Source organism: Quercus lobata, chromosome 1 (assembly GCF_001633185.2).
Source record: "Quercus lobata isolate SW786 chromosome 1, ValleyOak3.0 Primary Assembly, whole genome shotgun sequence".
In the NCBI taxonomy this organism is placed as follows: domain Eukaryota; kingdom Viridiplantae; phylum Streptophyta; class Magnoliopsida; order Fagales; family Fagaceae; genus Quercus; species Quercus lobata.
Genome location: NC_044904.1, coordinates 6,659,800 through 6,685,379, shown reverse-complemented (window position 1 = coordinate 6,685,379; position 25,580 = coordinate 6,659,800). Strand labels below are relative to the sequence as shown.

Here is a 25,580-nt window from a genome sequence, read left to right as displayed (position 1 = left end):
GCTACAAAATTGGTTGTTACCTAAGACTACAACCAATTTTATAGCTAAATTTTATCCTACGTATAATTAGCTCATAATTACCGAGAGTTGTTTAGCACAATTGCATAGTTTTGTTTTCTTTATAAGGAGAACCGGGGTTCTTATCATTCTTTCTCCACTTGTTTATATATATATATATATATATATATATATATATAAAGACTGTCACATGCTTTTTTCTAATTATTGACCATATCTAACCAAATACAAGAGAATCACAATATAAGAAATCTTCATTTCAGCTTTTTCCAACAATTTATATATGCTTTGTGATTACACATGGCAGGGAGATGTTTGAATCATGAAAAAGATTGGCTTAGATGCATACATATTCTCAATCTCATGGTCTCGAGTATTGCCAAGTAAGATTATCACTTTCATAATCCCATAAAAGGTCCGAACAATCCAATGACAAGGACATAAAAATGAATATCATCAAGTACACATCTTAGGTTAGAATGGAATGACTATTGTTTTGTGACCATATTATGTTCCTAACAATCTCTTTTTTGTGACTTATTTTAGAAGGAAAACTATCTAGGGGTGTGAATAGGGAAGGAATCAAATACTACAACAAACTAATCAACAAGCTCTTAGCCAAAGGTCATGAATAATTCTTAAATTCCATCACATATCATCAACTTATCATGCACTATTAATTCACTTTTTTTTACTATGATTGAATGCAGGTCTACGACCCTTTGTGACCCCCTTCCACTGGGATCTTCCCCAGGCATTGGAAGATGAGTATGGTGGTTTTTTGAGTCCTCATATTATGTAAGTGGTAAATTTACCTTATGATCAACGATTTTATTCATTTGAATTTTAACTAGTGTACTTTTAACAAATTTCATTGTGATTATGATCTTTAAAATTTTAATTGATGACTAAAATTCTAAGGAATCGAAAGGGGGGGGGGGATTTTGATTACTACTATTTTTAAGTAATGACTTATTTGTGAAGTCGCTGGCTTATTGTCTTACAAAACTATTGAATTTGATATTATTTGTTAAGAATTTATCACTGAAAACTTGTTATGTGAGATCATGATATGATACATTAACGGAATATTAACCTACAATTTAATAAAGAAAATTAATTTCCCCTTGTTTTCAATATAGTCCTATATTGAGTTATTTGACTTCTTTTTGTTTCCAATATAACCCTTCTGTCCAATTTGTTCCACTAAAATGATATCATTTTGAAAAATGAAAAATATTAAGGCTAATAGCGGGAGACAAAATTAGATAGAATGACTAAAAACTGAAAATATATTAAAGATAAAGGATTGGAATAAGAAACGAGGAATTCACACGATTGAATTGAAAATCTGTAAAAGTTAGAAAGTGTAATTTCACTAATTTGTGATTTAGTAAGTATTTGTATCAAGTGCTAAGTATTATTATCATTATGCATTAACAAATGTATTACACTAACAAAGAAAAATTGTAATCTATGTAAAAATGTTTTGCTGCCAAGTGCTTTATAGCTCAACTAGTTGGCCTCTTCAAATTCTCCTTCCCCAGTTATTGGATTATATATATATATATATATATATATATATATATATAATCCAAATTTTAGAGAAAATCAAATTAAAATCTAAATTGAATTTCAATTGGGAGTCATGTATCCTATTTAATTTTTAATTTTTGTGCTAAGTGAATTATTAGGTATGAAAATTGAAAATTTCAAATCCAATTAGATTCAAAACTGGTTTTAAATTGAGGTCCAATTTTATGCCACATGTTCATTTATTTATCTATTTTTTTGTGACAAGTGAATTATTGGGTTCAAAAATCGAAAAATGTGGATCCAACCAAATTCTAAATCATATATATATATAATGAGAAACCATGATATATTTTTAAAATCTATGGTTTAAAAAAGGTATAAGCTAATACCATATATAATTTCAATATTTTATTTAAAATATATAATTTGTTCCGTATATTTGTGATTGTTTTTAATTGTATCCGTACATATGCACAAGGTTACACACTAATTTATATAAAAGAGAGAGCTTTTTGCTTTTGGGATAGTTAGGCCTTCTAGATCTATAATTGAATTGTGCTAAAAATGAAGTGCTCATGTACAAATGCACAATTAATTTTTGTAATGCAGTTATTCAATTGTTTGAAAACTTTTGCATGTATATGTTTAGGGATGATTTTCGGGATTATTCTGAACTTTGCTTTAAAGAATTTGGTGATCGTGTCAAACATTGGATCACACTAAATGAACCATATAGCTATGTCTATGCTGGTTATGTAGAGGGGAAATTTGCACCGGGTCGGTGTTCTAGTTGGCAACAGTTAAATTGCACTAGTGGAGATTCTGCGATAGAACCATATTTGGCTGCACATAATCTAATTTTTGCTCATGCATCCGCTGTCAAAGTGTACAAGCAAAAGTATAGGGTTCCATATATACACCAAATTGCCTTATGTTTATTTTTCTACTTTTTTCTTTTTCTTTTTTTGTTTCAAAATTATACTCCATTCAATAAACGTGGTTGCATTGCACTTGATACAAGACAATCTAAGGTGCGTTATTTTAAAACTATTTGCAGTGATGATAAACTTAGATAAATTCCCGAGTAAAACTTGTTTTTCAGTATTAGTAATTAAGTATTTATCTTTTCCGTTAGTGTGCAAGTGGATTAACTGTTTGTTGAAAGCTTATGAATTAATTTGTTAAAAGTTTATCTAAGTGATGATGAAATTAGATAAACAAGCAAGCATTCGCTATGTGCAGGAAGTACAAAAAGGTATTATGGGTATATCCTTCAATACAGACTGGTTTGTGCCATTCTCAAACGCGACACAGGACCGTGATGCTGCGCTAAGAGCCCTTGATTTCATGTTTGGATGGTAAGTAAACGAGAACTACATGACTCTTTGTTTTGGACATCTATTTTACTATATTTGCTAGTTATTTCCAAAGAATAGAAAAACCCTTTGCTAGTTTAATATAATTATACAATAAAGACTTAAAATTTTGTGGTTTGTGGCAGGTTTATGGATCCCCTAACCAATGGTGACTATCCACATATCATGCGATCTCTTGTTGGCGACCGATTACCCAAATTCACGAAAGAGCAATCCAAGATAGTAAAAGGGTCATTGGATTTTCTAGGGCTAAACTACTATACTGCTAAATATGTAGCCGACTCACGTCACTTCAAGGTTGAAAACGCAAGCTATTTGACAGATTCGCGAACTAACACTTCTACTATGAACTAAATCTTTTGGAGCCATGATTTTGATTTTCTGTTGTAACTCATACATACTAAAAAGACCATGCTTTTTTTCTTTTTTTCTTTTTTTCTTTTGTTGTGGCAGGTGTGTGCAATGGAATCCCCATCGGTCCAAAGGTGCGTAAAAAAGTGAATATACATAATATTGATACGGATCTTTAGATGGTTATAGTAGTTTGATTCAATTTTTTTTTCTTTTATGGAATTCTTAAATGGTTTAATTTTCACCCAACTTAAAGATTATATATATACACACACATAAAAACTCCATAACAATTTTGTTGTTTATTAGCAATTTTCTGTGAGTAAAAATTGAACTTTGAGATCATTGAATTTTCAAAATGTCACATGTCACTTCTATTAAAAATTCAAGAGAATTAAAGGATATAAAAAGTTAAGAGTCTTTTAATTCAACTGATTGAAACTGTCTAGTATTTTTAATGAAGACATCTAGGGTTTAAATCCTCTCACTTCCAACTATTAATGTATAAAAAAAATAAAAATAAAAAAGATATAAAAAGGAAGATAGCTAAAAATTTTTGAATTAAAAAGAAGTAACTTTGTAATCCAAATTAGAAATTGTTTCCAAATGACCACGCATCCTTAGCATGATGATCACTCCAAAAGTACAAAATTCTTGTGGGGTGGGAGGGCAAAGGGCGGGGTTTAGTTCTCCAAAAGGAAGCTTTACACAAATATATATTTAAATTGAGATGGGTTCAAGTTACACCTGGTGTAACTTTGTAAGAATTACACCTTTTTTAAACCATTGATTTACAAAAGATCTAACAGTTAAAAATTCACTAATAATTATGTCATTATTAAATATTTAATGCTATGAAAAAGTCAGCTCACTCATTTAATACTGGCATTTTATTTTCTCTCCCTTTATTCATTAAAAGTTTAGATATTTTAGAACTCTTAAACCATTACAGCGAGAGATAAAGCAAGGAAAAAAAATTTTCAGAAGAAGACAAAGACAACTTCGAATCCACGACAAGCCACTAGACAGGACTGCCCATTTGCATAGCCATTAACTCAGACTGGAAGTGACTATTTGGATGGATTATGCATGTCAATTGCAATTATAGTTGGACTTGAACATCCAAGTATTTCTCTTTTTACTGTACTTGTCTTTCAAAATATTTTCTTTCCCCTAAATTTCTAGTGGCACGGAAATCCTTATAAAAGACATCTAATTTTATTCAATGAAATTTGTATATAAAAACCTTACATCAATTCACTTGTACATGTATGTTGTCTCCAACCAACTCATGTCAAGACTCAATCTCAAAAGCATATATTGTAAAGCTCTCAGTTTTTCTTTTCATCGAACACATAATAAGAGCCTTCATGGAGGTCCTGGCATATGAGAGAGAGATAGAAGAAGAAGACAACGATGGAGTGTGAAGCAATTGTATATATAATTGTATAAATTTTATTTAAAGTAATTTAATTTTATCATCAAATATCTATTTAATTTCTTTTTTAGGATGAATAGATTCTTGAAAATGACAAGTGCCCTTTAATCAAGTAAAAAACAATAAATAAGGAGAGAGACAAAAGTGGAAAGTAATAACATTTAATGATGTATTTTTTAACCGTTAGATCTCTTAAAAATCTATGGTGTAAAAAAGGTGTAACTTTACAAGAGTTACACCAGGTGTAACTTGAACCCATCTCATTTAAATTAGGCTAGAGTAAAATTTCAATTATGTATCAAAAAAAAATTTGTTTCCAAATAAAAACATTTCTAAAAAAGATCATAAATATAAGAAATTATCATATAATGATTTTAGTTTGATTAAAAAAATCAATAAATAATTTGACAACAAAAAAATGAAAAACAACCCAACGCCATAGAAATATTATTGGAGAACTCAGCGCCAACAAGTAGAAGCCGCCAGAAATTCTCTAAAGTTCTAGATTTTGATATTTGCATAAATTAAGGACTTTTCCTTAATCCTAAACATAGACACACACAGTATGAAAAATGCAATGAAATATGAAAAGCCTTTCACTAATCTTTAACCAGATTTCTCAATCTTCTTTATAGTTTATTCTCGAAACCCATGGCCAAAAAAAAAATAATAAAAAGGTGGCAGCTTAAGCCCAACCCAGAAAAATGCAGCTGAAACACCAAGAAATGCAGCTACAGAGCTGATCTTGGGCTGCGTTCGACGCATGCGGCTATACTTCTGGTGCTGTAGCTGCGTTTGGGTGAAACGTGGCTCAAACACAATCTGTAGCAGCATTTTTCAAAAAGTGGCTTAAAAAAACAAGGCCTAAGACCTGCGTTTTTTGTAGTGCCATAATATCAAGTTGAGGAATAAGTAACACCTCCCCGTAGTATTTAATGAAAAAATTTTGAAGAAAAAGATTTCCATGGCAAAAATATGTAATACCTAATGGTTAACGAATAGACGTATTAATTTGTTTTTTTGGGATCTGAAAAGATACATTAATTATTTTGTGTGGTATTCCCGGTTCTCCCTTTTGAAAATGAAAAGAAAAAACAATGTGGCATCATTTCTTTGGAGGGTGTAAAAAGAGAGTTTTATACCGAATCCATAATGAATTTAAAATCTTTCTTTAAAATGCCATTTCAGCTTACTTCTGCTTGGATTCATGTCTATCCAAGAGGAATTCGAGACGCTCTATTATACACAAAGACAAAGTACCATAATCCATTAATCTTTATTACCGAGAATGGTAATTTTCTTTTGAACTTTTCAATTATGGTTGCGTTAAAGTTATGGCACTAGCCATAGAAAAAAAAAAAAATTGAAAGGAATGCTAGTTTGGTTTCCATTCGAATCTAAAAATTTGCTACTATATTATAGGAATGGATGAGTTCAATAATGCTACATTGTCGCTTAAGTAAGCCCTTGCAGACAACTCTAGAATTGATTATCACTATCTCCATTTTCAATTCATTCATAGGGCTATCAAGTAAGTAAAGAAGACCTCTCTCTTTCAAATCTAATGATGATATAACTTTGTTTGTACTAATATCAATATGCCGTATAAACAATTATGGAAATTGTTATTTCTAAAGCCCAATTAATCCAATTTTTTCAATGTAGGGATGGTGTTAACGTGAAGGGATATTTTGCATGGTCATTATTGGACAACTTTGAATGGAGTTCAAGTTACACCGTTCAGTTTGGCATCAACTATGTAGACAACAAAAATGGGTTGAAAAGACTGTAAGAGGCAAAATTTTAAGCCAATTATAAAATGCCACATCAAAGTTTAGTGGCAAATTTTATGTCATTAAATTAATTAAATTAGATAACGACATGTGTCTTCCAAATTGGCATCACATTGGCAAATCAAAATTTGCCACGTGCCATTTGGCCCACAAGATAAAGATAAATTTCCTATTCAAAATTTATGGGTAATTATCTTTATTAAAATAAATAACTAAATAAAATAAAGATAAATTTTTTAGTCAAAATTGGTAGATAATTATCTTTATTAAATAAATTAAATAGAGATAATTATTTATCTTTGTTGATTATTATCTTTATCAAAATAGATAAATAAAGATAATTATCTCTATGAAGAATTTGGGCCAATCAAAAAGTCTGCTACATACTTTCAAGCATATCAATTCATAGTGGAGCTTATCCTCTGAAATCACTATAAATAGAGGACATCCCCTCTCATTTTCACCAACCAAGTTTTCAAGAGACCTAAGCTCTGGAGAAATTCTGTCTCAAGAAACTTTGAAGAACTTGAGGAACAACAAATCTCTATCAAGCTCAAGGCTAGAGATTTGTTGAGAAAACCGTTAAATCCATCTTCCAACCAAATTCAAGAAGATCTATTGTTCGAGTTCTTTGAAGTTCTATTGGAATTAAGCTAAAAAAGCCTCCATAAACCTTAACAAACCCAAATCTTTGAAGCTCAACGGATCAAGCCTCTAAAGCCTTGAAGAACTTCAATCCTAGAGCCTTCACCTTCGAAGAATTGAAGAACAAAAAATCTCTAATAAGCCTGAAGCTAGAGATTTATTGTGAAGACCGATCAATCCATCTTCCAATTAAAGTCAAGAAGATTCTTGTTCGAGTCAAATTCAATGAAGATAGAATCAGAGCGTATTATTTTGTAAGAGAATTGAAATAGAGATTATACTCATTATACATCAATACAAATTTATATTTGCAAACCTATTTCTTTTCAATTGTTTGATTTTCTACAATTAAGAAAAATTTGTGTTTACAAATTTTTGGCACGCCCGGTGGGACAATCTCTACCTCTCATCTTTTCTTCATCAATTTGTCATATCTTTTGAAGTATTATGGCTTCAAAGAAGATTCAAATCAACAACCCTCTTTTTGGAACAAGTGAAGTTGATCCTACAATGGATTCAAACTATTCATCAAGTTCTGACACTTCCTATGCGAGACCTATGACAAGGGGAAGAATGAAAGCTCTTGCAGAGGTGTATGCTCAAACAACACCCATACCCCAGCCCTCACCTGTTTCCAACACTTCTAAAGTTGAAAAGTCGCAGGCAGCTTCATCTATGCAAGGGGCAGCAAAGACGTAATGGGCCTTGTTAAAGACATGTTATCTCATCTAGCTTTGTCTCAAACTTCAGAATCAATCCAAGGAGTTCCAATAGCTGGAGAAGAAAACAAGTCACTTGATGGCTTTGAGTTTTCCTTTTCAGAAAATATTCCTACTTCCAAGCTTAAGGACTTTCCTCGCTCTGTTAGCTTATTCACCATACCAGTCATGATGACTAACACTACATCTCTGGAGGAACAAGTCTCAATTATAGCTCAGACTTTAGAAGAATTAATGAAGTCTATGAAAGAAAGGGAAGCATTGAGAGACACACAAATAACTCTCCTAATGGATAAGATGGGGAATACATCTAGACTGAATTGTGAAGATGAAAGCTCTAGGCCAAAACAAACCCATAATGACAAACCCGAGAGTTCAACAAAGGATCTCAATTTCTCTACAGATGGGTTTATCTCTCTTGACTAGCTTAAGGAGTTAATCAAGGAAGCTATCAAAGACCAAGTTGGGGGTGGAAGTCAAGCATCCATTGCCTACTCTAAACCATACACTCAAAGGATAGATCTCTTGAGGATACCTCAAAACTATCAGCCATCGAAGTTCCAACAATTTGAGGGTAAAGGCAATCCAAGGCAGCATGTAACTCATTTTGTGGAAACCTGTAACAATGCTGGTACTTATGGGGATCTCATGGTTAAGCAATTTGTTCAATCATTGAAAGGAAATGCATTTGATTGGTATATTGATCTAGCGCCTGGCTCTATTGATAGTTGGAATCAAATGGAAAGAGAATTCCTAAATTGTTTTTATAGTACTCGACGTACTGTTAGCATGATAAAGCTCACCAATTCAAAGCAGTGGAAGGAAGAGCCGGTCATTGATTACATTCAACGGTGGAGAAACCTTAGTCTTAATTGCAAGGATCAATTATCTGAGTCGTCTGCAATTGAGATGTGTATTCAAGGAATGAATTGGGCTATAAGCTACATCCTTCAAGGAATAAAGCCCAAAACATTTGAAGAATTAGCAACACATGTGCAGACATGGAGCTTAGTATTGCTTCTAATGGTCACCAAGGCCCGCCTGTTCAAAAACCCTACAATGGGAGAGAAAGACAAGATACTTGCAAAGGGGGCAAATTCCCTCATAAACTGGAAAACAAGCAGTCTTTGATTGTAACTATTGCTCCTCTCAAAGTTCCAATTAAACCCAAGATAAAAGAACAGACATATACTCTCACACAAGAAAGAAGAAGAAGACTAACATTACAAGAAATGCAAGAAAAGCAATATCCATTCCCTGATTTTGATATCTCCATCATGTTGGATCATCTACTTGAGTTGGAGTTAATTGAGCAACTAGAGATGAAACGTCCTGAAGAGGCTGACCAAACAAATGATCCCAAGTATTGCAAGTATCATAGCCTCATAGGCCACCCCATAGAACAATGCTTTGTGTTGAAAGATAAAATCATGGAGCTAGCCCATCAAGGAAAGATCACGTTTGATGATGAAGTTGCAATTGCCAATCTAGCCATGGTATCCTCAACAACCACTTCTACTTATTTCACCATTCAATTTGGCTCATTTGAACCTATTGAGGTGAAAATAGCTTTCTCCCTAGTCCTAGTTCCCGAGGATTATATCTTTTCATCTCTTACATAAATCAAGTAAGTGGTGAAGAAGAATCTTCAGATAGTGAGAAAGAAACGGAGCGAGCTATTGTGTATAGAGCATATTGGTCTTCAATCATTTTCATTGATGATGATCATTTGTTGGGATCCAAGATTCATAATCGTCCCTTATTTGTGACTGGCTACATTCGAGAACAAGAAGTCAATCATATCCTTATTGATGGTGAATCTGCAATCAATATCCTTCCACTCAAAATATTGAAAGAACTTGGAATCTCCTTGGATGAAGTACTTCCCAGTAAATTGATGATTCAAGGCTTTAATCAAGGTGGACAAAGAGCTATTGGAAAGATTAGACTTCATATGCTCATTGGTGAAATGGAATCAAGTGCGCTCTTTCATGTCATTGATGCCAAGACCACTTACAAAGTGCTTATTGGAAGACCATGGTTGCATGAGTATGGTGTTATGCCATCTACGTATCACCAATGCTTTAAATATTTCCAAGATGGACAAGTTAAGAAGATAGTAGCTGATCACAAGCCCATCACAAGCCCTTTACTGTAGATGAATCACATTTTGCTGATGCAAAATTTTACTTGGAAGATGATATGCTAGAAGAAGCACAAGTCATTGTTTCACCATCTAGCAAAGACGTAAACCTCCACTACAAAACTTCAAGGATTGACTCTCCAATTGAGGAGAAGGAAGCCAAGCAAACAAAGACTTCCACAGAAGAGAAGAAGCATCAAGTTTCTAAAGCGACTAAGGTAGCTCCTGTGTTACACTATGTCCCAGTCACCAAAAGAAAAGAGGGCCAATCACCCTTTTCAGGAGATGGAGAGTCAGTATTGGAAGATCTACACGGATTAACTCTCCCAGTTGCTAAAATAAAAAAATCAAGAATCTCAAGCCAACCATTGAAAGGGTTTACAAGACCGTCCCAAGGGTCGATTGTTGAACATGGGACTTTGCCCACCAAACGAACCAAAGAGGGTTTTGACCCTAATGCATATAGACTCATGGCTAAAGCTGGTTATGACCATGGAAAGCAGAGTGGTTTGGGTAAGCTCATCCCTGAAGCTTCTGGAAAATAAGAACATAAGGTGTCAAAGGCTAAAGGTTTTAGTTTAACAAGTTCTAAGGCTGGAATTGGAAACACCCCACCAACTCATGTTCAAATTCCCATCCGAAAAGCTAGTGTTTTTGTAATTTTGGCAAATTATGAGGAAGAAGAACAATCTTCGAATCTATCAAAGAAATCATCTGTTTTTTACCGCATTGGGCGACCCACTTCACATATCTCAGTCTTTGATAGGTTGGGGACTCAAGAAGATAACTCTGTTGTTGACACTCAAGGCTCTATTCTCACAAGACTCAGTCACTCAACTACTTCTCAAGTTGGCACCCGAGGTTCAGTTCTCACAAGGATCAGTCATTCAATCCCGCTTCGACTCTCAAAAAATTTAAAGGGAAAACGAAAGCAGAATGAGAGCACAAATTTCTTTCCTAGAGGTGCTAACGACACACTTGTTGATCAAGATTCAAATGAGATTCGAAGCTCCATTCCATCTCATATGAAAACGTAGAACCATTTGGGAAGTGAATACTGGAGAAGCCTTGACTGTAAAAACACGTACGATGGTGACCATAAACCAAGAAGTCAAAGATGATGTTAAGGATGCTCCACCCATATTTGAAGAAGGCATACAAGCTATAGTTGATGAATTGAAGGAAATCAACACTAATACAACTGAAGACATTTTAAGAATTGGCCTTATCAATGGCAAGTTCTTGAAGCATTACTATGATTGAAGTTTGAAACACTCCTTGGTAAGAGCCTAAACTACCTACCTCAACCCTCAAAGGGTACATGATGTTTTCCCATTACTCTTGAAAGTATTCTAAAAAAAAGAAAAAAAAAAGGCCCTGTTAGGTTCTAAAGTTTAGGACTTTATGTATTTAGAACTCTAATTTGTATTGTTGGCAAACCATGATCAAAATAATATGTTTAGAAGTGTTTAAAGCTAGCTCAAAGTTGTATGTCAATGTAAAGTTGGAATCGAGTGTAAAGCAGAAAGCAGTGTGGCTTTCGGCCTGGCTCGATCAATCGAAGCTTAGGCTCGACCGATCGAACGTCAGGCAGATTCCTTTTCTGCAGATTCGTCCAACTCAGCCCTATTTGTTTTAAAACGTTTTTAGGGTTTCTTATTTGTCCTAAGTATAAAAGGCAAACGCTAGCCACGTTTTAGTGTTGCTCATATTGTGGTTTGTGTAAATCTCTTGTGAGATCTAGAGGAGTTTTCCTTTACGCAAACTTAGGGTTTTCAAGGAGAAGATATTCTCTAAACCTTGATGATCAAAACAGTTGCTGCCATTAAAGCTTAAAGAATACACAAGCGGGGGTGCTTGTAACTGGTGGAATCCAAAGAAAGAAGGAGTTTGTGGATTCGGAGCTTGCACGTGGTCGTGTCAGTAAGTTCTACTGGTTGGTAGCATTAGGAAGTCGAGCGGGGTGCTAAGTCCTTTTGTATGAACTTCGATTCTTTCTGATAGTGGATTCAAGTTTACCTTGAGGATAGCTAGGTCAAATCCTCCCCAAGTTTTTACCGGTTTGGTTTCCTGGGTGATCATATCATTGTCTTATTTATTTTCCGCTGCTATGCATGATAAGATATATTTGTGTTAACCTAAACTTGTTAATTTGACTAAGTAACAACTTGGCTAATTACCTAGGGTTAATTCATTTGTTTAAGGGGTCTAAAAACTATCAAGTGGTATCAGAGCGGGTAGCTCTTTTGTTGTTAATCTTTTGATCACTGAGCTGATCCTTGACCCTTTGGTATGGATTTTTGGAAATTCTTTCTGCTTATTCATCAACTTGCTTACTTTGTATGTTTGTCTCTTGTTGAGTTTGTTAAATCTTTCCTTGAACATTTTGGTCTTATCTTATGTGGTAATAATTATTTGTGTTATACTGCCTTAACCGCCTTAAAGGCACGTGATTCTTGTCTTTGATATTTGGATAGTGGTTGTTCCAAGCATATGACAGGAAACAAAGGATTATTCAAAACCCTTTTTGAAGGAAATATTGGTACAGTCACTTTTGGAGATGGAAGCAAATCTATCATCAGAGGCATTGGAACTGTGGACATCCCAGGGTTACCGGTCTTTGAAGATGTTTGGTATGTTGATGGACTAAAGGCAAATTTACTCAGCATCAGTCAGATTTGTGACAATGGTCTAAATGTTCTCTTCACTAAGCATGAATGTGAAATACTTGATGGTGGAGGTGACTGTATGTGTATTGGTGTACGAACGGCGGACAACTGTTATGGATTGACACCAAGCATAAGCAACAAGTGTTTTAGTGCAAAGATTGATCAAGTTGATTTGTGGCATCAACGGCTGGGGCATGCAAGTCATAAGCAGTTAGAAAAGATTTCAAAATGTGATGCTGTTGTTGGTTTACCTAAGTTTGAGAAGATAGACAAGTGCATATGTGGACCATGTCAGATAGGTAAACAGATAAAATCTAAACATCCGTCTATGGCTAGTGTTCAAACTTCAAGACCTCTGGAGTTACTGCACATTGATCTTATGGGTCCTGCTAGAGTTCAGAGTTTGGGAGGAAAGAAATACATTCTAGTGGTTGTGGATGACTTTACCAGATATACTTGGGTTGTGCTCTTGAAAGATAAAGCTGAGGCTCCTAAGAAGATGATACATCTGTGTAAGAAATTGCAGGTTGAAAAAGATACAGTGGTAGCCAGAATCAGAAGTGACCATGGAAGAGAATTTGAGAATACCAAGCTAGCTACTTTCTGCAATGAACAGGGCACACATCAAGAATTTTCATCACCCAAGACACCGCAACAAAATGGAATAGTTGAACGAAAAAATAGAGTCGTTCAAGAGATGGCACGTGTGAGGTTGCACAATACAAAATTGCCAAAATCTTTTTGGGGAGAAGCAGTTAACACTGCTTGCCATACACTAAATCGGGTGTATTTCAGACCTGACTCCAAGAAGACTCCCTATGAACTCTGGAGAGGGAAGAAGCTAGTTGTCAAATATTTCAGGATTTTTGGTAGTGATTGTTACATTCTACGTGATAAGGAGCACCTAGAGAAATTTGATGCTAAGAGTAATAAAGGGTTTTTTCTACGGTACTCCTCTATTAGTAGGGCATATAGGGTGTAGAATCTGAGAACCAAAACTGTCATGGAATCTTCAAATGTTGTGATCAATGATGAAGTATGTCCAGAAGCACATCCAGAAAGTAATACTCAGGTTCAAGATAAGCCAATGGAGGTTAATGACTCACTCCCTGATGATTATGTTGTGAAACATAGTGATGAGGAGCTAATGGTGTTGAATTATGCAATATCTGTGCCATCAAGTCCTGAACTATCCACTCCAGTTCATGAGACTCAACAAGTTTAACATGAGTTTAGTCCTTCATCAGAACAAAGAGGTACATCCAGATCTCTGGTTAAAGGTCCTTCTTCTAGAATAAGACTGAATCATCCCTCCTCAAATATATTGGGAAGTCTAAATGACAATATGAGATTAAGGTCAAAAGCCTTAAGTGTAATTACACACTCATGCTATCTGTCCCAATTTGAACCGAAGAAGGTAGATGAAGCACTTCAAGATGCTGATTGGGTGAACTCTATGCATGAAAAACTTCATCAATTCGTTCGGAATGATGTGTGGGAATTAGTTCCTATACCAAAGGATGTGAATGTAATTGGAACTAAGTGGATCTTCAAGAACAAGTCAGATGAACATGGCACTGTCATCAGAAATAAATCAAGACTTGTTGCTCAAGGTTACACACAAGTGGAAGGGATTGACTTTGATGAGACCTTTGCTCTAGTAGCAAGATTGGAATCCATTAGGATATTGCTGGCTATAGCTAGTCATCTAAACTTCAAGTTATATCAAATGGATGTCAAAAGTGCTTTCTTGAATGGCATGCTGCAAGAAGAAGTTTATGTTGAACAACCTAAAGGATTTGTTGACCCTCACAGACCTGATGATGTGTACAAATTGAAGAGAGCACTGTATGGTTTGAAACAAGCTCCACGGGCTTGGTATAATAGATTGACTGCATATCTTACTGAGCACGGCTTCAAAAGGGGATTTGTAGACACTACTCTCTTCATAAGAAAGGATAAGAATAGTTTTGTTGTAGCTCAAATTTATGTAGATGACATTGTTTTTGGTGCTACTAATGACTTTCTTGCTCATTCTTTTGCAGATGAAATGAAGGCAATGTTTGAAATGAGTATGGTTGGTGAACTAACATATTTCTTGGGATTACAGGTGAAGCAAACGGATTCAGGGATCTACATCAACCAAGCCAAATACGCAAAGAATCTAGTCAAGAGATTTAGACTGGACCATGCAGCCCATGCTAGAACACCAATGGCCGCCAATGCAAAACTAACAAATGATCCATCAGGTGAGTCTGTTGATGTTACACTATACAAAAGTATGATTGGATGTTTGTTATATTTGACTGCTAGTCGGCCTGATATTGCCTTTAGTGTTGGTGTTTGTTCTAGATTTCAGTCTAATCCTAAGGTTTCACACTTAAATGTTGTAAAAAGAATAATTAAATATGTTGCTGGAACTTGTGACCATGGATTATTTTATAGCAAAGAGTCTAATCTGTCTCTTGCGGGATTTTTTGATTCTGATTGGGCTGGTAATGCTGATGATAGAAAAAGCATCACTGGTGGGTGTTTCTATGTTGGTGCTAACCTTGTTGCCTGGATGAGCAAAAAGCAAAATTCTGTGTCCTTGTCTACCACCGAGGCAGAATATATTGCTGCTGGAAGTTGTTGCTCACAACTTCTTTGGATGAAAAAGGTTTTAACAGATTATGGGATATCCCAAGATACTATGGTGGTTTACTGTGATAACTCTAGTGCTATTGACATATCTAAGAACCCTGTTCAGCATTCTAAGACTAAGCACATAGAGATTAGGTATCACTTCATTAGGGATCTTGTTGAAAGAAAAATTGTGTGTCTTGAGTATATTCCTACAGAGCGCCAGAATGCTGATATTTTTACCAAACCTCTTGATAGAAGTAAGTTTGAGACTCTTCGTCAAGTGATTGGTGTGATTTTGTGTCCCTAATCTGTCTTTGGCCTCATGGTCCTTGTGCTTCATTGCTCTATCCTTTGTGACCATTGTTCTTTGGTTTTGTGTTTTTTTGTTGTCTCTAGGATTTGCATTGCATAACATTCATGCATTTCATTCTAGGTGTTTTTATTTTTATTAAAAATAAAAAAATAAAAAAAATAAAAAATAAAAAGGGAAAAGGAAGCACATTTTGTTTTTGTACTATTCTTCTTGGTTTTTGAGAACAAGGTTGGTCAATTTATTTTCACATAACATGTTGTTTGTACCTTGTTTAGCTTTGATGAGCTTATTTATTGCACTCTACTAGTTGAAGATTTGTAGTGCATGTTGTGTGGGAAAGATGTGTATGGCTTTTGATTACTATGTCTTAATCTTGAAGTCACTTGTTTTTAAATGACGAACTTGAACTTTTAGAGAAAGGCATAAATAACCATCTCACCACTGTTCACTAGCCAATCATGAACACCTTAGTGCATATCATAAAATTTTGTGCTCGAGAAAGTGTAGCACATGCACAAAAAGAACATAAGGTGAAGCCTCGGTAAAAGTGCTTAATTCTTAAAATCTAATTGGTGTGTACTATTAGGCTTGATGTCAAACTCACAATAAACTTAAAATTGGAATGTATATTATGAGGCATAAATACAAGAAACTTACATGATTGCAAGCTTATGATCTAGGAGATGTGGGAGTTATATGATGTAACTCTTTAGGTGATAGTCTCTTTTAAATTCTTTGTGATGAATTTTGTAGACTTTGTGATTGATTGCTATTCACATATCACCTCACATGTATCTCATGTCTTTGCTAGTCGCACACACTACACGAGTTACTCGTTGCTAAACATTGTACATGTTATTGTGTGTGTTTATGGTCTGACCAACCAAGTTTTTGCAATCACTTTGAATTATATGCAAACTAAATTTGTTGCTTAAAAATTTGTGGAGAATGCAAAATTTTTTTTTTTGGGAATATTGGGCTTAAAATTCTTGTTTGGAAAAACATATCATCTCTTACTCATGCATTTTTGGTCTTAAATTTTAATGCCTTGAGTCAAATCAATTTGTTTTTCAAAAATTGTGTTTTTCCAGAAAAATTTGGTGAGCCTCTGCCTGATTCGATCGGTCCATTCTGTTTTTCGACCGATTGAAATTTTTAAAATTTTAAATTTTTTTGAGAGAGGGAGCCTCTGTCTGTTTCGACCGGTCGAGGCTGATTTTCGACCGATCGAAACTCGTGTTTCTGGTTTTTTAAAAAGGCAGAATAGGACTTTTTCAAAGTCACTATTCAAACTTTTTCAAGTTCCTCTCTCTCTCCGCGTTGGCTCTTGGCTCCACCATCTATTTTTGTCGTTTTCCTTCAAGATTCTTATAAGGTTTTTGTCCCTAGAAGCCGGTAAGACCCTTTTGCCCTTCTTTTTCAAGTTTATTTCTTGTTTTCATGCATTTTTCATGCATTCTCATGGGTATTTTCGCCATCTTCAAAATTGTTGGGGTTTTTGATGATTCAAGCCAATTCTTGTGTAATTGATCAATGGGTTTTTGTATCATGATGTTATATTGATGTTCCCTATGATTTAATTTGATCAATTTGATGGTTTTTGAAAAATTGAAAATTCTAGGGTTTTGAATTTGATCCGAATTGGGGATTTTGTCAAATTGGCTTAAATTGATGAAATTGGCTTCTCCAATTGATGTAATTGGTCATTATTATTGTTATTCTATCATGTGCAATGATCAATTCATCAATTTTTTTTTTTAAATTGATCAAGTGGTTTCTTTAATTTGGGGTTTTTGTGTTACAAACCTTTATGTGCAAGCCAATTTTGTAATTTGAATCTTTTTGACTCAATTCACTGCACTAGCACATGCATCATGACATTTAAATTTGTTCATGCATCATATAGATTTTGTTTCTATTTTTTGTTTTTGTGCTAACTTGCAGTCTGCCTTTGGTTTTGTTTTGTGGTTTTGTTCTTTCGCTCTGTGTTTTGATCCTTATCTTAGCACCATGCCTAGGAAAACTAGAGCTAATATGACCACTTCCACTTCCTCTGAGTCTCCACCTAGAGTAGAGCTGTTTAAGAATGATAAGTGTAGAAAAGCCTATGACACCTTGAACTGTAGGCGTAAGATCTAGTCTGAGCGAGCTGTTGTGTTAGATGCGCTTGATCCGGCCATTAGGGCTAATTTTGAGTCTAGGGGTTGGTTGCCTCTCGTACAGATAGATCATCCTCCTCTGACCGCCCTGATTAGAGACTTCTATTCGAATCTCTCTTGTCACATCTATGATTCCAACACCCTTGTTAGGAGTTGGATACGAGGTGTAGAGTTTACCATTACCCCTCGGGTGGTGGTTGAGGCTCTTGGGGTGCCGGTAGTTCGGGATGCTGTCTATCCCTATGATGAGTCACCCTCTTTAGATGTTGTCATGTCTTACATCACTGGGTCATCTATCCAGTGGGGTTCTGATCCTCGGATCACGTCCGCTGAGCTTACCGAGACTGCCTATCTCTTCTTTAGGATTGTGTGTCATTCCTTGTGGCCTATCTCTCACTTCCACACCATCCCTTTAGAGCGATGTGTGTTTTTGTACGCCTTTGCTTCTGGAGCGTCTATCAGTTTTCCTCACTTGTTCCTTCGTTCTTTGAACGAGGTTCATAGGAGTTCTGCCGTAGGGCATGTGCTGATTCATCCTATTTTCATTCATAGGATTCTGCTCTATTTAGGTCTAGATGGTTTTCCGTCAGGTGAGCCTGTTCATGTGATAGCTCCTATAGGTGCCACCTTTCTTCGTCAGAGGGCTGCTCAGTTGAGGGTCCCTCCTTCTCGTCCTAGAGGTGCGTCATCTAGTAATGTTCCCCCTCTGCCCTCTTCTACAGGTACTGTTGCTGCTGAGCCTTCAGGTACTACTGCTGATGCTGATGCTGCTGTTCCTCCACCGACTGCTATGGATGATTCAGACATTCGTCGCACGTTGGATCATCTCTTGATCGTTCAGGTGGCTCAAGGACAGATTTTGGTGGACGTGCTTGATGAGATCCGTACCTTGCGTGCGGAGTTGGCGCAGTTTAGACCTCCTCCCTTTTGATGATGGATATCTTGTATGCCCTTTGGCATTCCATCACAAAAAGGGGGAGTACTTGTGGTTTTTGTTTTCAGGGGGAGACTTTTTGTTTTTGGTTGGAGCTTGTGGAGTTTTTAGATTGTATCTAGGTGCTTCACTGTGTACTTAACTTTTTTAGCTCTTTCCTTGTTTTTGATGGGATATTCATGTAAGGGGGAGTTTTATGTTTTTGTTGGTACTTTATTTGTTTCTTGTTTCAAACTGCTTATTGATCTATATTTATGAGTTATTCATTGATATTTGTCTTTATTTGTGTGTTGTTTGAAATCAAGAAGTTATTTTGTTTACTTGTATTATTTCCACACATGCGGTTATGCATTTTGTTTAGTGTTTCAGGAAATATACAGGTTGATTCGATTGAGCTGCTGTCTACACTTGCAACTGATGGATAGTAGTTAGGATTGAATTTTTTGTTTATGAGCATTATTTTGTAAAGGGTTTTTCATGTTGTAAACTTTGAGCTTATATGTTGTGTTTTGTCATGGATTGCCAAAGGGGGAGTTTGTTAGGTTCTAAAGTTTAGAACTTTATGTATTTAGAACTCTAATTTGTACTGTTGGCAAACCATGATCAAACAATGTGTTTAGAAGTGTTTAAAGCTAGCTCAAAGTTGAATGTCAATGTAAAGTTGGAATCGAGTGTAAAGCAGAAAGCAGTGTGGCTTTCGGCCTAGCTCAATCAATCGAAGCTTAGGCTCGACCGATCGAACGTCGGGCAGATTACTTTTCTGCAGATTCGTCCAGCTCAGCCCTATTTGTTTTAAAACATTTTTAGGGTTTCTTATTTGTCCTAAGTATAAAAGGCAAACCCTAGCCACGTTTTAGTGTTGCTCATATTGCGGTTTGTGTAAATCTCTTGTGAGATCTAGAGGAGTTTTCCTTTACACAAACTTAGGGTTTTCAAGGAGGAGATATTCTCTAAACCTTGATGATCAAAACAGTTGCTGCCATTAAAGCTTAAAGAATACACAAGCGGGGGTGCTTGTAGCTGGTGGAATCCAAAGAAAGAAGGAGTCCGTGGATTCGGAGCTTGCACGTGGTCGTGTCAGTAAGTTCTACTGGTTGGTAGCATTAGGAAGTCGAGCGGGGGTGCTTGTAAGTCCTTTTGTATGAACTTCGATTCTTTCTGATAGTGGATTCAAGTTTACCTTAAGGATAGCTAGGTCAAATCCTCCCCAAGTTTTTACCAGTTTGGTTTCCTGGGTGATCATATCATTGTCTTATTTATTTTCCGCTGCTATGCATGATATGATATATTTTTGTTAACCTAGACTTGTTAATTTGACTAAGTAACAACTTGGCTAATTACCTAGGGTTAATTCATTTGTTTAAGGGGTCTAAAAACTATCAGGCCCGCTAGGTTGAAAACCTTTTATAAGGCGGCCTAGGCAAAATTTAGGGTATTAAAAGCTCGCTAGGTTGAAAACCTTTAAAAAGGTGGCCTAGGCAAAATTTAGATCACCAAAAAAAAAAAAAAAACTCTGCCCCTCCTGAACTACGTGTTGACTTGATCCCCTTTTCGGGTACGTAGGCAGCTTGGTATCATTTACTGAGTTCAGTCACATCTTCAAAAAAATCTCCTTTTGAACTACGTGTTGACTTGATCCCCTTTCGGGTACGTAGGCAGCTTGGTATCATTTACTATGGTCAGTCACATCTTCAAAAAAAAAAAAAAAAAATCCCCTTCTGAACTACGTGTTGACTTGATCCCCTTTCGGGTATGTAGGCAGCTTGGTATCGTTTACTGAGTTCAGTCACATCTTCAAAAAAAAAAAAAAAATCTCCTCCTGAATTACATGTTGACTTGATAAAAAACTTTCCTAAACTACGTGTTGACTTGATCCCCTTTCGGGTACATAGGTAGCTTGGTATCATTTATTGAGTTCAGTCACATCTTCAAAAAAATCTCCTTTTGAACTACGTGTTGTCTTGTTCCTCTTTTGGGTACATAGGCAGCTTGGTATCATTTACTAAGTTCAATCACATCTTCAAAAAAAAAAAAAAAATTCCCCTTCTGAACTACGTGTTGACTTGATCCCCTTTCGGGTACGTAGGCAGCTTGGTATCATTTACTGAGTTCAGTCACATCTTCAAAAAGAAAAAAAAAAAAAAATCTTATCCTGAACTACGTGTTGACTTGATAAAAAACTTTCTTGAACCACGTGATGACTCGATCTCTCTCGAGTGCAACACAGGCAAAACTTGGTATGTCACACTAAGTGCAATCATAGTTTTGGGTGAACATCACTATGAGATAGTCACTACAGGAATGCAAAGTCACCATGAAAGAAAACATCATTGTGAGAATGTCTCTTGGCATCTCTAAAATGTGCTTTCTCTCTCGTCTTTAAAGTGTAAGTAGTTCTACCTTTCACTTATAAAGTCTTAGTGGTACGTATCTCCTAACATCTTCAAAGGCTTGGTGGTATCTCCTTGCATTTTTGAAGTCTAGATTGCAACCCTTCAAAGTCATGTCATCTTGCATTGTCAAAGTTGGCATTGCATTGCCTCTCTTTTGAATTTCATTGCTTTCCTTCTAAGTTGTGTTTCCTTACATCTCTAAAGTTTGCATAGTGCTGCCTCTCATCTTCAAAGACTTGGTGGTATCTCCTTGCATCTTTAAAAACTCGGTGGCACCTCTTTGCATCTCTAAAGTTTGGACTGAGTTGCCTCTCTGTTGAGTTGGATCACCTCAAATCCTTGAAGTTTTGGTGCCATCTTCTCACATATTTAAACTTTGAATGGTGTCATCCCATATCTCTGAAGTCTGGTACTCATCATTTTACACCTTTAAAAAGTATCATAGCAAGAAGCCAATGCACATCCATGGCAAAGATGCCAAAGCACGTCCTTAGATTGTTGCATCGACAGTTGCTCCATTGCAAAGATACCAATGCACATCCTTGCATGGACAAACTCCATCTTCAAAATCGTTTTCATCTTCAAGATTGTCTTTGTCTTCAAGGCAATCTTCATCTTCAAGGCCTTGCATCGACAATCTTCATATTCAAGGCAATCTTCGTCTTCAAGATTGTCTTCATCTTCAAGGCAAGTCTTTACCCTCAAAACTATCTTCATTTTCAAGATAGTCTTTATCTTCGAGGCAATCTTCATCTTCAAAGTCCTGTATAGATCGTCTTCAAGCCATTCCCAATATAGAGGTATGTAACTCCACTCTCCATCGATCTTGAAATGAGTGCCCCAACGTGTTCTGCCTGAAATTATACGACGGCCAAGAGTCACTAGATAACGAGACTTTGTAGTGTTCTTGTGAAGAGGGCTATGCAAAGCCCACGCTCCAGAGGGGGAATCAGAATTCCAAGAGACATCATAGGTCCACTCAACAATGTCTCTTGAGTCTTTAAGTTCAGGCCACCTTTCTGCAAATCGGCCAATAATCAGCCTTTCAACGAGCGTTGATATGTCTACTTCCTTAGTGTCATTCGATTCTTTAGTAACAACAAGATACTTCTTGCCGAATAAAGAGAAGTCTTTGAAGAGCACCATGATGATAGGGCGAACCTACCAAAAAAAAAAAATCTACAAAAGAATATAAACTACGGTGCAAAGAAGGTTAAAAAAAAGAAAGAAAAAAGAAAGGGGCATGGACATGCAATTAAAAAAAAAAAAAAGTTATTATATCCTCATGTGCAAGTATTGCTCCACTTCAAGATATCAATGGACACACATCCTTGCATAGACAATTTCATCCTCAAAGTAGCCTTCTTCTTCAATGCAATCTTCATTGTCAAGATTGTCTTCATCTTCAAGGAAGTCTTCATATCACGGATAGACTTCGTTGTCAAGAAAGTCTTCGTCTTCAAGGAAGTCTTCATATCCAAGATAGACTTCGTCTTCAAGATTGTCTCCATCCTCAAGATTGTCTTCATCTTCAAGGAAGTCTTTGTATCCAAGATAGACTTCGTTGTCAAAATTATCTTCGCTTCGTCTTCAAGGAAGTCTTCATATCACAGATAGACTTCGTTGTCAAGATTGTCTTCGTCTTCAAGGAAGTCTTCGTATCTATATCACAGATAGACTTCGTTGTCAAGATTGTCTTCGTCTTCAAGGAAGTCTTCGTATCCAAGATAGACTTCGTTGTCAAGATTGTCTTCGTCTTCAAGGAAGTCATTGTATCACAGATAGACTTCGTTGTCAAGATTGTCTTCGTCTTCAAGGAAGTCTCCGTATCACAAATAGACTTCGTCGTCAAGATTGTCTTCGTCTTCAAGATTGTTGTTGAGGTTGTTGTCTTGGTAGCTACTTGGCTTGAGGAATAAAATAAACTCTTGCAAGTTCTTCGTAGTGCCACTAAGTCATCATGTTACCTATTCTAAATGGAGGTGGAACAATACAAAACAAAAAAAAAAAAAAAAAAAAAAAAAAAACAAAAAAAAAAAAAAGACATGCAGGAAGAGAAATTCACAAGTAAGAAAAGGCTTTGATCAAGAATGTACCTCCAAAGGTTTGTGTGATTCAACTCTTGCAAAACTTAACGCCAAATCCTTAAAGATGGATCTGCTGCATGCAAAGAAAATCGTCAAATAGTGAGGATTATACGAAGAAACTAGTGTACATTGAATCTATCGAACTAGATATCATATATATGTGATATTAGCTTAGAAAGGTCAATCAACATGATCAAGATAGGACCACTACATTGTTCATTATAAGCCACGCGCTTCCTTTGAATCAAAATAATTGTTGTACCTGATGGAGGGAAAAGTCTCTGCTTCCTGTACTTAGATACTACTAATTTTTTCTAGTGGCATGGATGACTTCGGGAAGGTTGAAATCAAATCTGCACCAGCAAACATGAGTCAATACGTTCGAGAGCACACAGAGAAAAGAGAAGAAAATAGAATAATAATAATAAAAAATTAAAAAATTAAAAAAAAAAAAAAATCTTATGCCTTCTTCAAGAATTGTTTTTGAGATTTCTGAACTTACGCACTATAAAAAAATTGTGAATTCTGTGTGACTGGGGGTATCCTTTTATAGTGCCAGTTAGAGAGATTTTAATTGCAACCGAAACTCATCTAGCCAAGACTAGATTAACCAGGAAAAGAAGTCAAAATAAAGAAGAATTCTTGAACGAAGGAAGAAGCTAAATTGGAAAAGAAGTCTTGAGTTGTGTGTTCAAGTTCAAGTAGGACTCTTTGAAATATAACATTTCAAATACTTATTCAGCTTGGACTAAAAAAAAAAAAAAAAAAAAAAAAAAAAAAAACGTGGCTTCTTGCATGGTGGAGTCTTGCATGTATTACATCGCTGGATTCTTGCATGAATTATGACTCTTTTAAGTCTTGACTTGCCCCTGCCAATGGATTTGAACGTGGCATACTTTAACTATTACACTTTGATAAGGAGTGAATCTCTTCTCATAGTGGGGATATTTGTTTAATTCCTACTAGGAGTCTAACTAAGACCACTTTGACTAGAAAACAAATTTATCTAGTCAAAGACCAATGTGGCTAGGAAAAGAAGTCAAAATGAACGGCAATTCTAATGTCTGATGGGAGGCATGAAGGATCATCATTGCAGAGGATAGAATTTCAGTCCTTATATGATTACTACTTTGACTAGGAAACAGATTTCCTTCCTAAAAAGTTATCTTCGCCGGACAAGCTAGGAGCAAAGCTCTTCTCATGGTGGTAGACTCCCGCACATGTTCACTTGGAGAAATTCCTGCTTGCGAATTCCTAAATAAATGAAAGGTGCTGAAACTAATTGCATCAAAGCTTGAAGTTGTGGAGACTTGATCACTTTCTACACTTAAAATTGTGGACATAATCAAGTCTCGAGGGGGCATTTGAAAGAGGCAAAATTTTAAGCCAATTATAAAATGCCACATCAAAGTTTAGTGGCAAATTCTAAATTAATAATTAAATTAGATAATGACATGTGTCATCCAAATTGGCATCACATTGGCAAATCAAAATTTGCCACATGTCATTTGGCCCACAAGATAAAGATAAATTTCCTATTCAAAATTTATGGGTAATTATCTTTATTAAAATAAATAAATAAATAAAATAAAGATAAATTTTCTATTCAAAATTGGTAGATAATTATCTTTATTAAATAAATTAAATAGAGATAATTATCTCTAAGAAGAATTTGAGCCAATCAAAAGTCTGTTACATACTTTCAAGCATATCAATTCATAGTGGAGCTTATCCTCTAAAATCACTATAAATATAGGACATCCCCTCTCATTTTCACCAACCAAGTTTTCAAGAGGCCTAAGCTCTGGAGAGATTCCGTCTCAAGAAACTTTGAAGAACTTGAAGAACAACAAATCTCTATCAAGCTCAAGGCTAGAGATTCGTTGAGAAGACCATTCAATCCATCTTCCAACCAAATTCAAGAAGATCTATTGTTCGAGTTCTTTGAAGTTCTATTGGAATTAAGCTTAAAAAGCCTCCATAAACCTTAACAAACCCAAATCTTTGAAGCTCAACGAATCAAGCTTCTAAAGCCCCGAAGAACTTCAACCCTAGAGCCTTCACCTTCAAAGACTTGAAGAACAAAAAATCTCTAATAAGCTCGAAGCTAGAGATTTATTGTGAAGACCGATCAATCCATCTTCCAATTAAAGTCAAGAAGATTCTTGTTCGAGTAAAGTTCAATGAAAATAGAATCAGAGGGTATTCGTTTGTAAGAGAATTGAAATAGAGATTGTACTCATTATACATCAATACAAATTTATATTTGCAAACCTATTTCTTTTTAATTGTTTGATTTTCTACAATTGAGAAAAAAATTGTGTTTACAAAGACATCCCAAATTGTCTGCTCATTGGTTTAAGAAATTCCTCAAGGAATAA

At 35.6% G+C, this 25,580-nt stretch overlaps 1 pseudogene; it reads left to right on the top strand.

The window, feature by feature from the left end:
* The first annotated feature begins 325 nt into the window (after positions 1 to 325).
* On the top strand, positions 326 to 25,580 carry LOC115974057 (annotated as a pseudogene).